We start from the raw sequence: 14,171 nt of genomic DNA on the forward strand, positions 1-14,171 counted from the left end.
CTGCAGGGTACGTGGATTCCGGGGTGCACGGGAGTTCCACATGCTAATCCTGCAGGGTACGTGTATTCTGGGTGTGCGGGAAGTTCCACACGCGATTTCAGCAGGGTACGTGTATTTCAGGGGTGCCGGGTAGTACTACACGTGAATTGACCGTGTGGGTCCTCCCAGGTGTTCCCTCTACACCCTCTACGGCCACTGCAGGCAGCCCACACCACAGGGGACTACCCTGCACCCCTGCTCATGTCCCGTAGGCAGCCCATCCACCATGGCCATGCCCCCCAGCCAACCCACATGTCACCTTGCACTACTGATCACCAACGCATGCCCCCCTGCACCCCACCCCCCAGCATCCAGGGGCACCCTCCACCAGGCCCCCACACATGTCTCCCATCACCCCCACCGACCAGCAGTGCAGGGCACCCTCCACCAGGCCCCCACTCATGTCCCCCTGCACCCCCACCCCCCAGCAGCCAGGGACACCCTCCACCAGGCCCCCACACATGTCCCCTTGCACCCCCACCCCCCAGCAGTCAGGGGCAGCCTCCACCAGGCCCCCACTCAAGTCCAACTCATGTCCCCCTACACCCCCACCCACCAGCATCCAGGGGCACCCTCCACCAGGCCCCCACACATGTCTCCCATCACCCCCACCCCCCAGCAGTCAGGGGCACCCTCCACCAGGCCCCCACTCATGTCCCCCTGCACCCCCACCGACCAGCATCCAGGGGCACCCTCCACCAGGCCCCCACACATGTCTCCCAGAACCCCCAGCCCCCAGCAGTCAGGGGCACCCTCCACCAGGCCCCCACTCATGTCCCCCTGCACCCCGAACCACCTGCATCCAGGGGCACCATCCACCAGGCCCCCACACATGTCTCCCACCACCCCCACCCCCCAGCAGTCAGGTGCATCCTCCACCAGGCCCCCACATATGTCTCCCTGCACCCCCACCTCCCAGCATTCAGGGGCAGCCTCCACCAGGCCCCCACTCATGTCCAACCCATGTCCCCCTGCGCCCCCACCCACCAGCATCCAGGGGCACCCTCCACCAGGCCCCACACATGTCTCCAACCACCCACACCCCCCAGCAGTTAGGGGCCCCCTCCACCAGGCCCCCACACATGTCCAACTCGTGTCCCCCTGCACCCCCACCCACCAGCATCCAGGGGCACCCTCCACCAGGCCCCCACACATGTCTCCCATCACCCCCACCCCCCAGCAGTCAGGGGCACCCTCCACCAGGCCCCCACTCATGTCCCCCTGAACCCCCACCCACCAGCATCCAGGGGCACCGTCCACCAGGCCCCCACACATGTCTCCCACCACCCCCACCCCCCAGCAGTCAGGGGCACCCTCCACAAGGCCCCCACTCATGTCCCCCTGCACCCAAACCCACCAGCATCCAGGGGCACCCTCCACCAGGCCCCCACAGATGTCTCCTACCAACCCCACCCCCCAGCAGTCAGGGGCACCCTCCACCAGGCCCCCACACATGTCTCCCTGCACCCTCCCCCCAGCAGCCAGGGGTAGCATCCACCAGGCCCCCACTCATGTCCAACTCATGTCCCCCTGCACCCCCACCCACCAGCATCCAGGGGCACCCTCCACCAGGCCCCCACACATGTCTCCCACCACCCCCACCCCCCAGCAGACAGGGGCACCCTCCACCAGGCCCCCACACATGTCTCCCATCACCCCCACCCCCAGCAGTCAGGGGCACCCTCCATCAGGCCCCCACTCATGTCCCCCTGCACCCCCACCCACAAGCATCCAGGGGCACACTCCACCAGGCCCCCACACATGTCTCCCACCACACCCACCCCCCAGCAGTCAGGGGCACCCTCCACCAGGCCCCCACTCATGTCCCCCTGCACCCCCACCCACCAGCATCCAGGGGCACCCTCCACCCTGCCCCCACACATGTCTCCCACCACCCCCACCCCCCAGCAGTCAGGGGCACCCTCCACCAGGCCCCCACTCATGTCCCCCTGCACCCAAACCCACCAGCAACCAGGGGCACCCTCCACCAGGCCCCACACATGTCTCCCACCACCCCCACCCCCCAGCAGTCAGGGGCACCCTCCACCAGGCCCCCACACATGTCTCCCTGCACCCCCACCCCCACCCCCCAGCAGTCAGGGGCAGCCTCCACCAGGCCCCCACTCATGTCCAACTCATGTCCCCCTGCACCCCCACCCACCAGCATCCAAGGGCACCCTCCACCAGGCCCCCAGAGATCTCTCCCACCACCCCCGCCCCCCAGCAGTCAGGGGCACCCTCCACCAGGCCCCCACACATGTCTCCCTGCACCCCCACCCCCCAGCAGTCAGGGGCAGCCTCCACCAGGCCCCCACTCATGTCCAACTCATGTCCCCCTGCACCCCCACCCACCAGCATCCAGGGGCACCCTCCACCAGGCCCCCACACATGTCTCACATCACCCCACCCCCCAGCAGTCAGGGGCATCCTCCACCAGGCCCCCACTCATGTCCCCCTGCACCCCCACCCACAAGAATCCAGGGGCACACTCCACCAGGCCCCCACACATGTCTCCCACCACCCCTACCCCCCAGCAGTCAGGGGCACCCTCCACCAGGCCCCCACACTTGTTTCCCTGCACCCCCACCCCCCAGCAGTCAGGGGCACCCTCCACCAGGCCCCCACAAATGTCTCCCTGCACCCCCACCCCCCAGCAGTCAGGGGCATCCTCCACCAGGCCCCCACTCATGTACCCCTGCACCTCCACCCACCAGCATCCAGGGGCACCCTCCACCAGGCCCCCACACATGTCTCCCACCACCCCCACCCCCAGCAGTCAGGGGCACCCTCCACCAGGCCCCCACTCATGTCCCCCTGCACCCCCACCCCCCAGCAGTCAGGGACAGCCTCCACCAGGCCCCCACTCATGTCCAACTCATGTCCCCCTGCACCCCCACCCACCAGCATCCAGGGGCACCCTCCACCAGGCCCCCACTCATGTCCCCCAGCCAACACGTCATCACAATCCAGATCCCAGGCTCCTATGCCCACCCAAATCCCACCCCACACCATCCCAGTCCAAACACCCAACCAAGCTTTACATCCATTCAAAATGGAAATACCCATTACATGATAGATAACAAATAAGCAGTATGTGCATGAGTACAAGTCTGTCAGACTCACAAAATGGCAACACATGACTGTGAAAACCCACATTCTGACAGGCATGAAACCAATGAGAGAAGTCTACACATTGAAGTAAGAAACAAAAATGTATTACAGTGTAAATGAAGTGAATGAAATATAAACAAACAATAATGGCAACAAAAATCAAAAAGCAGCATGTCCACAAAAATAATAAATAATGAAAATGGGACTCCAAAATAACCGTAAAGAAATTGTGTCCAAAGTGACTGTCCAACAAAGCAAATCCAAAGGGAAAGTAAAGTGAAAATCCATTGCTCCATGGTGAAAAAAATAATAAAAGATGAAGGCCACAAATCCACTGTCAAACTATGTACAAGAGCAAATCCAGGGTCCATGATCCCAACGATGTAAATGAAACCTACCAGAAAACCTACCTAACTAATAACTATATACAAAAAAGTGGGGCATAGTCCAAGCGCCCCAAATTAAAAAAAAGAAATAAAACCTAAAACTAATTAACTATGTACAAAGGCGGCGGGCTAGTCCAGCGGCTCACTCCGTGGTGTCCCGGGCCAGGGCATCATCGACCTCCTGTTCGATGTCCTGGAGGTGGTCCTGTTCCATGGCCCTGAGTGTCCGCAAGGACGCCGACATGTCCTCCTCCAACTCCCTGCGGATTCCCTCGAGGCACTCGGCCCACCTCAGGGCCCTCCGCATGGAGTTCTCCGCCCTGACCATCGTGAGCCGCGCCTCGTCCGCCCGCCGTCGCTCCGCACCTATCTGCTGGCCCAACCGCTGCCACGCGGAAGACACTTCCCGTCCTGGGTCCTCCTGCCCTCCGGCCGATGCCTGCCCCTCCGATGTAGATTGCCCCGAGCCATGATGCCTCCCACGTTGACTCCGCTGCTGCCTCTGACGCACCTGCCTCTGCCAGCACGACGGCATCCATGCTGATGGAATCCACCGACGTCGTTCTGCACGTGCCCTGCCCAATGATGCCGGCACATCCTCCATCTGCTGGGGTCCAGTTGCTGTGGTGTCCACCCCTGCTGGACCTCCGACTCCCGACTGTGGCAGGGATGTGATCCCCACCAAGCCGGCTGCGTTGGTCAGGGCAGGTCCACAGGGGGCCCTAGTGGCATCTGGGCTGGAAGACGGCATGGAGAACAACTGGCGTATAATCTCCACAGAGGAGGAGAGGGCCGCCAGATTGGTCGACACATGTATGAAACCCCCGACCATGGCCGATCCCAACTGGGCCACGTAGGCACGGTGCTCTTCGTGATGACGTGCAAGCTCCTCCCAGGAAGCATGCACATCATCACGAATGACACCCGTGCGCAACGCGACACCAATCAGGACCTTCTCCATAGGGCCACGGGTCCCCTCGTCCGCAGGTGGAGGGGAGTCAGATGACATGGACATCCCCCCTACCTGCGGACAGGCCAAGGATGGGGCATCCCTGGTGGTGCATGGTGGTGCAGTCACGGTGTCAGGGACAGTGACATGCACAGGCCCCTCCACGGCGACCTGTGCTGTCTCCTGCCCCTGCCCCTGGACTGTACCACTTGCACCAGCAGGGATGCCCCCACCAGGCCCCATGTGCGCCTCAGTAGCGGCCTCCTCCTCCTCTGTGGAAACCACCAACCTGGATGGCTCCACACCATCTTCCGCCGTTGCAAGCCCCCCGTGGGGGCTCACCCACCCCTTCCGCTGCAGTCGTGGTGGCATCCCCGCCGCTTTGCTCCACAGTGCCGTCTCCGCCCTCTTCTTCACTTGCCGCTGTGTAGAGGGAGACATAGAACACAAGCATCAGGGTACTGTACAATGGTCCCCTAGACAGGAAGCAATAGCAGATGAGTGGCACTGTCAAACATCACTTCCATCATGTCCCTCCACAACACATGGGTCAGTGCAGGCAAAACACACGCAGTAACAGGCATGGCACATGCTATGGACATTTGCATACATGTCCAAGGGACTCTCCAAACATACAATGTTGTTATGGAACTCACATGCATCATGGGTCATGCCTATCACATGCACACACATCAATGAAATTTCATCCATCTGGCCTTGTACACCCCAGACACAGTGGATACAAGGATAAAGAGGCAGCATCTGTGAATCTGTACATTGTCACAGACATGTGTCATGCATCCATGGCATTCACAAGTCACAGACACGCAGGTCAGACACATAGACATGGATACCATACATGTACATGGCATCAGCACCCATCCCTCACCCCCATCCATGTCCAGGAACAGAGACTGGCATGCTCTCATGTGTCCAATCCGCATAGGGCTCCCCATGATGCATTTAAACACATGCACCAACCGTGTGGTTCACACATTACTGGTCTCACATGCATGACCATGATGTCCCTGCACACATACATGTGTACATGGCCTATGTCACACATACAGGCAAGCATCAGACAACCAGCACACTGCAACATGCCCTGTCTCACACAGCAATGCTTGCCCACTTACCGCTCAACTCCAGACGGGTCTGCCTCGCAAGGATCTGGGCGTGGAGCACTGGGTCTACACGTTCCAGGACCCTCACCTGGATGGTACCCATGCAGCCCCGGCCCCCCTCCACGAGGCGCCGGGTCTTCAAGAGGGTCCTGGACCTCAAGTCCTCCCAGCGCTTCTTGACTTTCTGGATGTTGCGGGTTGCCACCCCCTCCGCGTTGATGGCAACCACCAAGTCGTCCCAGATCCTGTTCCGTCCTTCCTTGTTGGCGCGTGACGATCCGAAGAGGGCATCATACTGCCCCAGGACTTGCTCCACCAGGACACCAACTTCGGTGGCAGTGAAGCTGGTGCCCCTCTGCCTCTCTGGCCGGGGGTTGCCACTGGTGCCAGATGTTGCAGTGCCCGACATGGCAACCCCAGAAGCAGGAGTGGGTGGGCAACTGGGTCCTGGGGCTGGGCTGTGGAGGTATGGTATAGCAGTCAGGAGTCTTCTGTTCCAGCAGGGGTGGACACAGCAACTGGACCCCTGCAGATGGCAGATGTGCAGGCACAAAATGGCAGGGCAAGGTGGCAGCAGGCAGGCAGGCAGCAGCAGATCGCTCATGGGAGGCTGCTCAGGGCTCTGGGGGGCAGTAATTCGGCCTTCTGGGCAGGAACGTGGTCTTACGTGTGCTTACGCGTGGCCAGCTTGATACGGAGTGAATTGGCATGTGAAAATGCTGCACGTCAACGTGAAATTCGAGGAAAGGGCCTTAGCGCGTAAGCGCATCAGCACGCATACGCGATTCCATTGGACCAAAGGCCCTCAGCGCCTAAGAGCGTCTGTGACGTGACGCGCGCGGGTGTTTCCCTCATAGCAAGTGATGACAGAGCACACGTGGAAACACTGCACGTCAGAGTATCATTGCGTGTAATTGGATGAAAGTGCGCGTACACACAATTGGCCTGGGTATGTGTATTGCAGGGGTTCGCAGGAATTCTCACACGCGATTTTCTTGGGTACGTGTATTACAGGGGTGTGCGGGAATTCTCACACGCAATTTGCTTGGGGGTGTGTATTACAGGGGTGCGCGGGAATTCTCACACGCGATTTGCTTGGGTATGTGTATTACAGGGGTGCGTGGGAATTCTCACACGCGATTTGCTTGGGTACGTGTATTACAGGGGTGTGCAGGAAGTTTTACACGCTCGCCAACAACACGTATCCGCGGAATTGAACGGGGGTAAGGCATGCGCACAAAAAAAGGTGCTAATCCGGAAACACATATGCCAGCAGGAAGCAGGCGTATGTCGACCCGCGCAGCATAAATGTGCGTGCAAACAACAAACAAGCTCAGACGCCAGGATGAATATACCGTTCCTAGCAGCAGTGGCTGTGGGTTACCAAAGGAGGAGGAGGAGGATAGTGAGGGCCCGAATTTTCACACCCAGAACCAGCCTTTTTGGGATGCCTGATGACCAGGTGTATGGGAGGTACAGGTTTCCACCTCACATAATACTCGACCTGGTGAGTGAGTGGGAGGATGACCTCACATCACCCACCCTGTGCTCCCAAGCACTCAGCCCCCTGGAGAAGGTCCTTAATGTACTGCACTTCTTGGCCACTGGATCATTTCAGCGGACAAGTGCCATAGTGGGTGGGGTGTCACGCTGCCTACACCAGGTCTTGAACATCATCACTGCACGCCCATCAGTCCGCAGGCATATATACCTTCACAGGACACCTGCAGAAAGGCAGGCTGCCGCCCTGGATTTCTACAGTGTGGCACAATTCCCCAAAGTGCTAGGTGCCATTGACTGCACCCATGTGGCACTACGTCCCCCCAGGGCATCTGAGCACATCTATAGGAACCGCAAGCACTGGCATTCCATCAACGTGCATGTAGTATGTAATGCCAAGGGAATCATCACCTCAGTATATGCCAACTATCCAGGGTCCACCCACGACAGCTTCATTTACCGAATGTCTACCCTAAGCTGGGACCTAGAAGCTGGGCGGCATGGCGATACATGGCTGCTTGGTGAGTATGAATGCCACTGTACATGCATGCATGTCAGATGCAGAGTCATGTCACTACCCCACTAATGATACCCATCACCTCCTCACCAGGGGACAGTGCCTACCCTCTGAGCACCCACATGATGACACCAATTCGGAACCCCATCACGCCTCCCGAGGTAAGATACAACACAGCCCATATTGCAACCCGGGGCATAGTGGAGCGCACATTCGGAGTGCTCAAGTCACGCTTTCGCTCCCTTGACCTTTCTGGCGTGCAGCTGTTATATGCGCCCCCAGTAGTGTGCAGGATCATAGTGGCAGCATGTGTCCTGCACAATGTTGCAACACGCCGGGGCCTGGCTGTGGACATGGTGGTGCCCCACATCCCCAACCACATGCACGCCCGCTGCGCATGGGAGGGGAAAGGGCACGGGGTGAGGCAGCCGTACACAGCTGGTGGCTAATTAATTCACATAGAAATCACACCCCTGTGGAGGGCACACAGCCCTGGCACATACCATCTGATAATCAATGATGACTCGACCTGACAATTATGACGAACAAAGAGACAGTCAACTGTCAGAACCATAGCAGCCTGAGATTGTTCATGTGGAAGTGTCACAATGTGTGCATCCGTACCTACACAAACACCACCAATGCAGTGTCATCAAAAGACACACTTCCATGCAGCAGAAATGAATACCCACTTGCAAAATACTACATGAGAACAGTGCCATGTCACCCAACCCCTCCCCGGCACGGCCACACAACACACCATGGCATGTCATGCAATGTGAGAACAAACAAATTAATCCCCACAACATGCCCCAAGTGTCACCAACTACAGTGTCCCAAATGGAAACTGGCCACACATGAAATGTTCACAGTAATGCAGGACCTACAACACACATTACCAAATACTTACCAAGAATACCAATCACCTACACAACCTCCAACCTACCTTAAACATGACAGTACAGACTTAAAAAATTGGTAGCCTCACTACCTGATAATGCCAGCACTTCGAACACTTCCAAGTATACAGTGTTAGCGCCACGCAAAAGTGTAGGTGCACCGCTTACAACATGGTCTCCAGTTCCAAAGTAGACCACCTTCTGAAGACATGAGAAATGGACCTGCAAATTAGGAGGATGAGATGCATGCAGAGGCACATATCAATACAGCATGCAGTTTACAATACAACAACAATATGCACTAGGAATGTATACACAGTATGGACTACAGACTGCCCACACATCAAATGGGAGTCCAACGTCACTGTGTACGTCAATGTCACTTGGGCACACCCTTTGCAAACCCATGGAAACGGGAAGCACGAGGGGTGTGTGTCACACAAACCCAAGCATCTGACCCAAATTCATGACAAGCCTGCATGTGCCCAGCCACAATACAGCGTATGCCCACGGGAGCCACACAAGGCAGCACGGTTCCCAGTCAATTGGTTGAAAACATTTGGTCGACAGGACAACTGGTCGACACCATTTGGTCGAATGCCAAATGGTCGAATTTTTTTTTTTTTTTTACCCCTTTTTTGGTTTTTTTTGGGGGGTCCCCCCCAAACCCTTTTTTTTTCTTTTTTATTTTTTTTCCCCACACGAAAACCCACAAAACACATATATATAAAAAAAAAAAAAATCGACCATTTGGCATTCGACCAAATGGTGTCGACCAAATTGCAGTCGACCAGTTTGCTGTCGACCAATTGACTGGACACCAGGCAGCACACTAGAGGTCATTACAACCCCGGTGTTAAGGGTTAACAACGGCGTTAACCCTTAACGCCGGATTCCCACTTTAACACCTGCTTTTGGCAGGCGTTAAAGTCCATGGCGCTAACCCGCCATGGTGCTAATTACGCCGCCTTAATTTACGGCGCGTAATTAGCGCCTTCCCCACTCCCATTATGCCCTATGGGGCAAAAATGGGAATGGGGAAGGGAAAATGGGAAATGGGGATTTACCGCCCCAATCACCTTGGAATGGGGCGGTAAATCCGCCATCCACCATGGTGTAAACATAGTTTACACCATGGTGGTAAAGTTGGTGCACTTAGCACCAAGGTTGTAATGACCGCCACTGTCCAAAAAACCAAAAGTAAAAAAAAAAAAAAAATGCCCATTAATGGGCCCGGGGGGTGGGTGGGGGAGGCCACCCAGGAGGTCAGAGGACAGTGCGCACACCAAAACCCACCTGTGTGGATCTTGCGGAAAAAAAAAACCTCCATGGGCTCATGGCCTGCACGGCTACCCTATTGTGGGAGAATCGCTGCTGTTGCTCTCCTGACCCTCTGCAGCTGCCTCAGGAGGTGGTGGCACTATGGGAGGCAGCCCACGCAAAGCTCTAGTCTGGTCCTCCATGGCAGCAAGCATGCAGGTCTGGTTCTGGAGGATAATCGTGCAGCGGTCACCATGCAATAACTCACGGGATGACCGGACCTCCTCACGAGTTGCCTGCATCTCAGCTGAGAGCGTACGTGTGAGACGCTCCAGCTGATGTTCTGTCCTTGTGTTTGTTGAAGCCTCAAGCTCAACAAGAGTCGTCCTGAGGTGACGGAGTTCCACCCTCAGGGCTTCCCTGTGGCCCTGGGACTCTATGGAAATGGCTTCCCGCAGAGTCGCCAGTGCCGCCCGCCTGTCCCTGTCGGACGCCAACATGTCCTCCCTGTGTGACTGGCAGATGGAGCCTGTTGCCTGCTTTAGTCGCTCCATCAGCCTTTCGGGGGGGACAATGGAAGTGGCCAACCTATCCAGGGCCTGAGCCATCATCTCTGATGATGCTGCCTGTTGGGTTGCCATACCGTATATGGATTGCTCCAATGCGGTATTGCCAGCTGGCGTACGGCCACCACGTCGGCGGGCACCACACCTGTCTGGGGCAAGGCGAACTGGGCTTTGCTGTGCCGGCACTGCCTGAGGCTGCAGGACTGCATTCCCCCTCTGATCTGCTTGCCCAGGAACAGGATCAGATGTTGCGGAGTGTGACCCTGCATCCGTAACCACCAAAGGCGTACCTGCCAACACTGACATCCCCATTGAGGATTCTAACCCTGGTGCAGGTGGGTCGGACAGAACAGAATCCCTCCCAGGAACACTCACCTGCGACGGCACATAGGTCTCATCATCTGAATCGACACCTGAATACAGCTCGGAGGAGGTGCACCCCGAGACACCCCTTGAGAGCACGACCTGCAGCAGTTGTGGGTTCTCACCCACCACCACACCAAGTCCCTCACTGGTGGTCGGTCGGCACTGAGACCCCTCCTGGGTCTGCACCATCTCCACAACCCCAGCAGTATCAAGTGCGTCATCCCCTGCAAAGACATAAAAGAAAAGAAATGGAGACAGGTATTAGCACTATGGCACACAATTAGGGCTGAGAAGCTACAGAAACAGTACTTATTGACACATGTCCCACATGACTAAAACCCTCCCATGCATGCACCGTCACTGCGTGTGAAGGGGAGGCAGATGGCACACATTGATGACACCAAGATGGAAGATGAACACATTTGCTGCATGCTGCCTAGCAGTGGCATCACACATTGGCCTGTGATTGGCAGGTCAAATACACATGCCATCACACAGATGGCATGTACCCTAGCCATAAAGTGAAGAGGGAGAGGAGGGCACCAATTGTTCATTCAGTCTAGTTTGCTCATGAAATTGATTTTTTCATTGAAATGGTTGAAATGTTTAACATGGGGCTGCCAGTACAAAATGGTCCTATAGCACAGGGACATGTCTAAACAAATCATATCCAGGAAACAAAGTCAGTCCACTGTACCATAGCCATGTCAGACATGTGACAATAGTACTGAAAATGCCTAGTAAAAGTGGTGGTATGCAAACAATCTGCCTGAATAAACAGAGAAAAATAAGCAACAATGTTGTGGCAAAATGACATTTCAAGGGCAACTGGCGTGGTGTTGGGCTAGATGTCTAATGTTGGCAGAAGGGATCCTGCTATACCCAAATGCTGGTGCGCAGAATGTATTGGATGAGGCACATGGGTGACCCAAACCACTCAGGCACACACACCCTCACCTGGCACCCAAACAGAAGCCCTCACACACACACCATGCACATGGATGACACACACATGCATGTGCTTTCACCGGACAATGCCTCATAATCTGCCAGTTCTCCCACGCCTTGGATCTGTTCCTCCGTGACGAAGGTCCCAGCAACATGCTCGTGAGGTGTGAGTTCTATGTCCTCTGCTGGATACCCACCTCCAGTCACTAGAGTAGCGGCTTGACTTGGAGGCTAGCTTATTCTTTGCCCTGCGCTTCAGGTCATTCCAGCGCTTGTAGCATTCAGTAGCTGTGCGCCTCACGATTTCAAGGGCACTTATGATGTCCGCGGTGGTCTGCCAGTGTGCCAGACGTTGTGCAGGTGTGGTCTTGGATCCTGTAACAATCACCATTTCGCGGTCATGTGCGGACACATACTCTACAAGTGCATTCAGTTCGGCCTCATTGAAGCTGGGCTTCCTTGACGGGCCGGACTGTGTAGCCGTGTCTGGGGCATCAGCCTCTACTGGACGAGCACTCTTCCTTTTCCGCTTGGAAGGTGATGGGGATCCTGAGTGTCCTAAGCCGCTCTGGACACTAGGGGCAGGAGCCCCTGTGGACTCTGTACTAGGAGTGTGGGATTGCACACTCAGCATGGGAGTTGGTGCAGGCATTAGCTCAAGTGTGATGGTGTCAGGGGGAATGTCAGCAGGATGAACTAGGACCGACACTGTCCTGGCTGGGTGTGTGAAGGTGGGGTGGATGGAGCCGCAGCTGCCCCTGCAGCCTCCCAAGCCTGCCTACGCGGGGCAGCAGATGACCTAGCTTCCCCTGATCCACGTGGCCTGATGACACCAACACCCCCGCCAAAAGAAGAATTGTATGCTGTCTGAGGAGACAGGACAACAGTAGAAGGGAACGCTGTTTGAGGAAACAGGCCCAGGAAAAAGAGAAAAAGAGAAAAAGCTGTCAGAGGTAGCAGGGAGTACGAACTTGAAACGCTGTGAAGTAAATCGCGTGTGAACCGACAAGAAGTACAGATTTCACACACTCGCTCTCCACGAAAAGCACGTACAAGGAAATGGCGTTCTACATGTACCTTTTATACACACGGCACAGACGCGCATACGTGATGAGGCCATTTCCACCAATTACACACTTTGACACTCGGACGTGTATTTTTTTTTTACATGCGCCATTCTCTACGGCCATGCGCGTGACGTCATAGATGTGCCTGGGGGCCTTTGGGCCAATGAATTAACGTACGTGTTCTGACGCGCTTACGCGCTAAGGGCCTTTCCTCGAATTACACGCAGACGTGCTGGATTTTCACGTGCCAAATCACTCCGTATCAAGATGGCCACGTGTAAGCACACAGAAGACCACGCTCCTGCCCAGAAGGCCGAATTACTGCCCCCCAGAGCCCCGAGCACGCTCCCACCTGCCATCTGCTGCTGCCTGACTGCCTGCTGCCCACGTGTCCTGCCATTTGCTGCCTGCACATCAGCCAGGGGTTCTGTTGCTGTGACCAGCCCTGCTGGAACCGAAGACTCCCGACTGGGATACCATCGCTCCACAGCCCAGCCCCAGGACCCAGTTGCCCACCCACTCCTGCCTCTGGGGTTGCCATGTCGGACACTGCAACATCTGGCACCAGTGGCAACCCCTGGCCAGAGAGGCAGAGGGGTACCAGCTTCACTGCCACCGAAGTTGGTGTCCTGGTGGAGCATGTCCTGGGGCAGTATGATGCCCTCTTTGGAAGGTTGCGCGCTGGCAAGGAAGGATGGACTCGGATCTGGACGGACATCATGACTGCCATCAACGCGGAGGGGGTGGCAGTCAGACTATTCCATCATGTGAAGAAGCGCTGGGAGGACTTCAGGTCCAGGACCCTCAAGAAGGCCCGGCGCTTCCTGAAAGCAGCAGATGCTAAGGGGCGCCGGGGCCACTTGTCGGAAGATCAGATAAGGGTCCTGGAACGCATATCCCCAGCGCTCCACGTCCAGGGCCTTGGGAGGCAGACCCGTCTGGAGTCAAGCAGTAAGTGTACATGCATACTAATTGTAAGCTGTGCGTGTGGTGGTGTGGCAGGAGTGTGCAGGTTGCACATGTGGTTTTATGTGGCCAAGTATGGTGGGGTACAGGGCCGTGAGGCTGACACATGCGAGGGCTCTCATGTGTGACATATGGATGGTGCTTGTGTGTGTAGGCTTGCATGGCAAAGGATGTGGAAGAATGATTGGCAGGTGTGACATGGATGCTGATCTGAACACTGCGACAGTTGGCGGAGGTGTACACATGCATGCAAGTGTAGTGGTCTGTGTGCATGTGTAGTGCACTCCCTGTGTCACATGTGATGTCTGGCTCACCTTTGCCTGCTCATGCTGTTGTATGTGCATGGATGGTGCTGGCTGTTGCGATATGGCTGTGGTATAGCTCATGTGTGCAAGTTGAAATGACATGTGTGTTGGGGATTGTGATGGCATGTCTGAGGTTTGCCAATGCCACTCATGTACAACTGTCATATG

Source organism: Ambystoma mexicanum, chromosome 5p (genome assembly GCF_040938575.1).
Source record: "Ambystoma mexicanum isolate Mex_15411 chromosome 5p, UKY_AmexF1_1, whole genome shotgun sequence".
Taxonomy (NCBI): Eukaryota; Metazoa; Chordata; class Amphibia; order Caudata; family Ambystomatidae; genus Ambystoma; species Ambystoma mexicanum.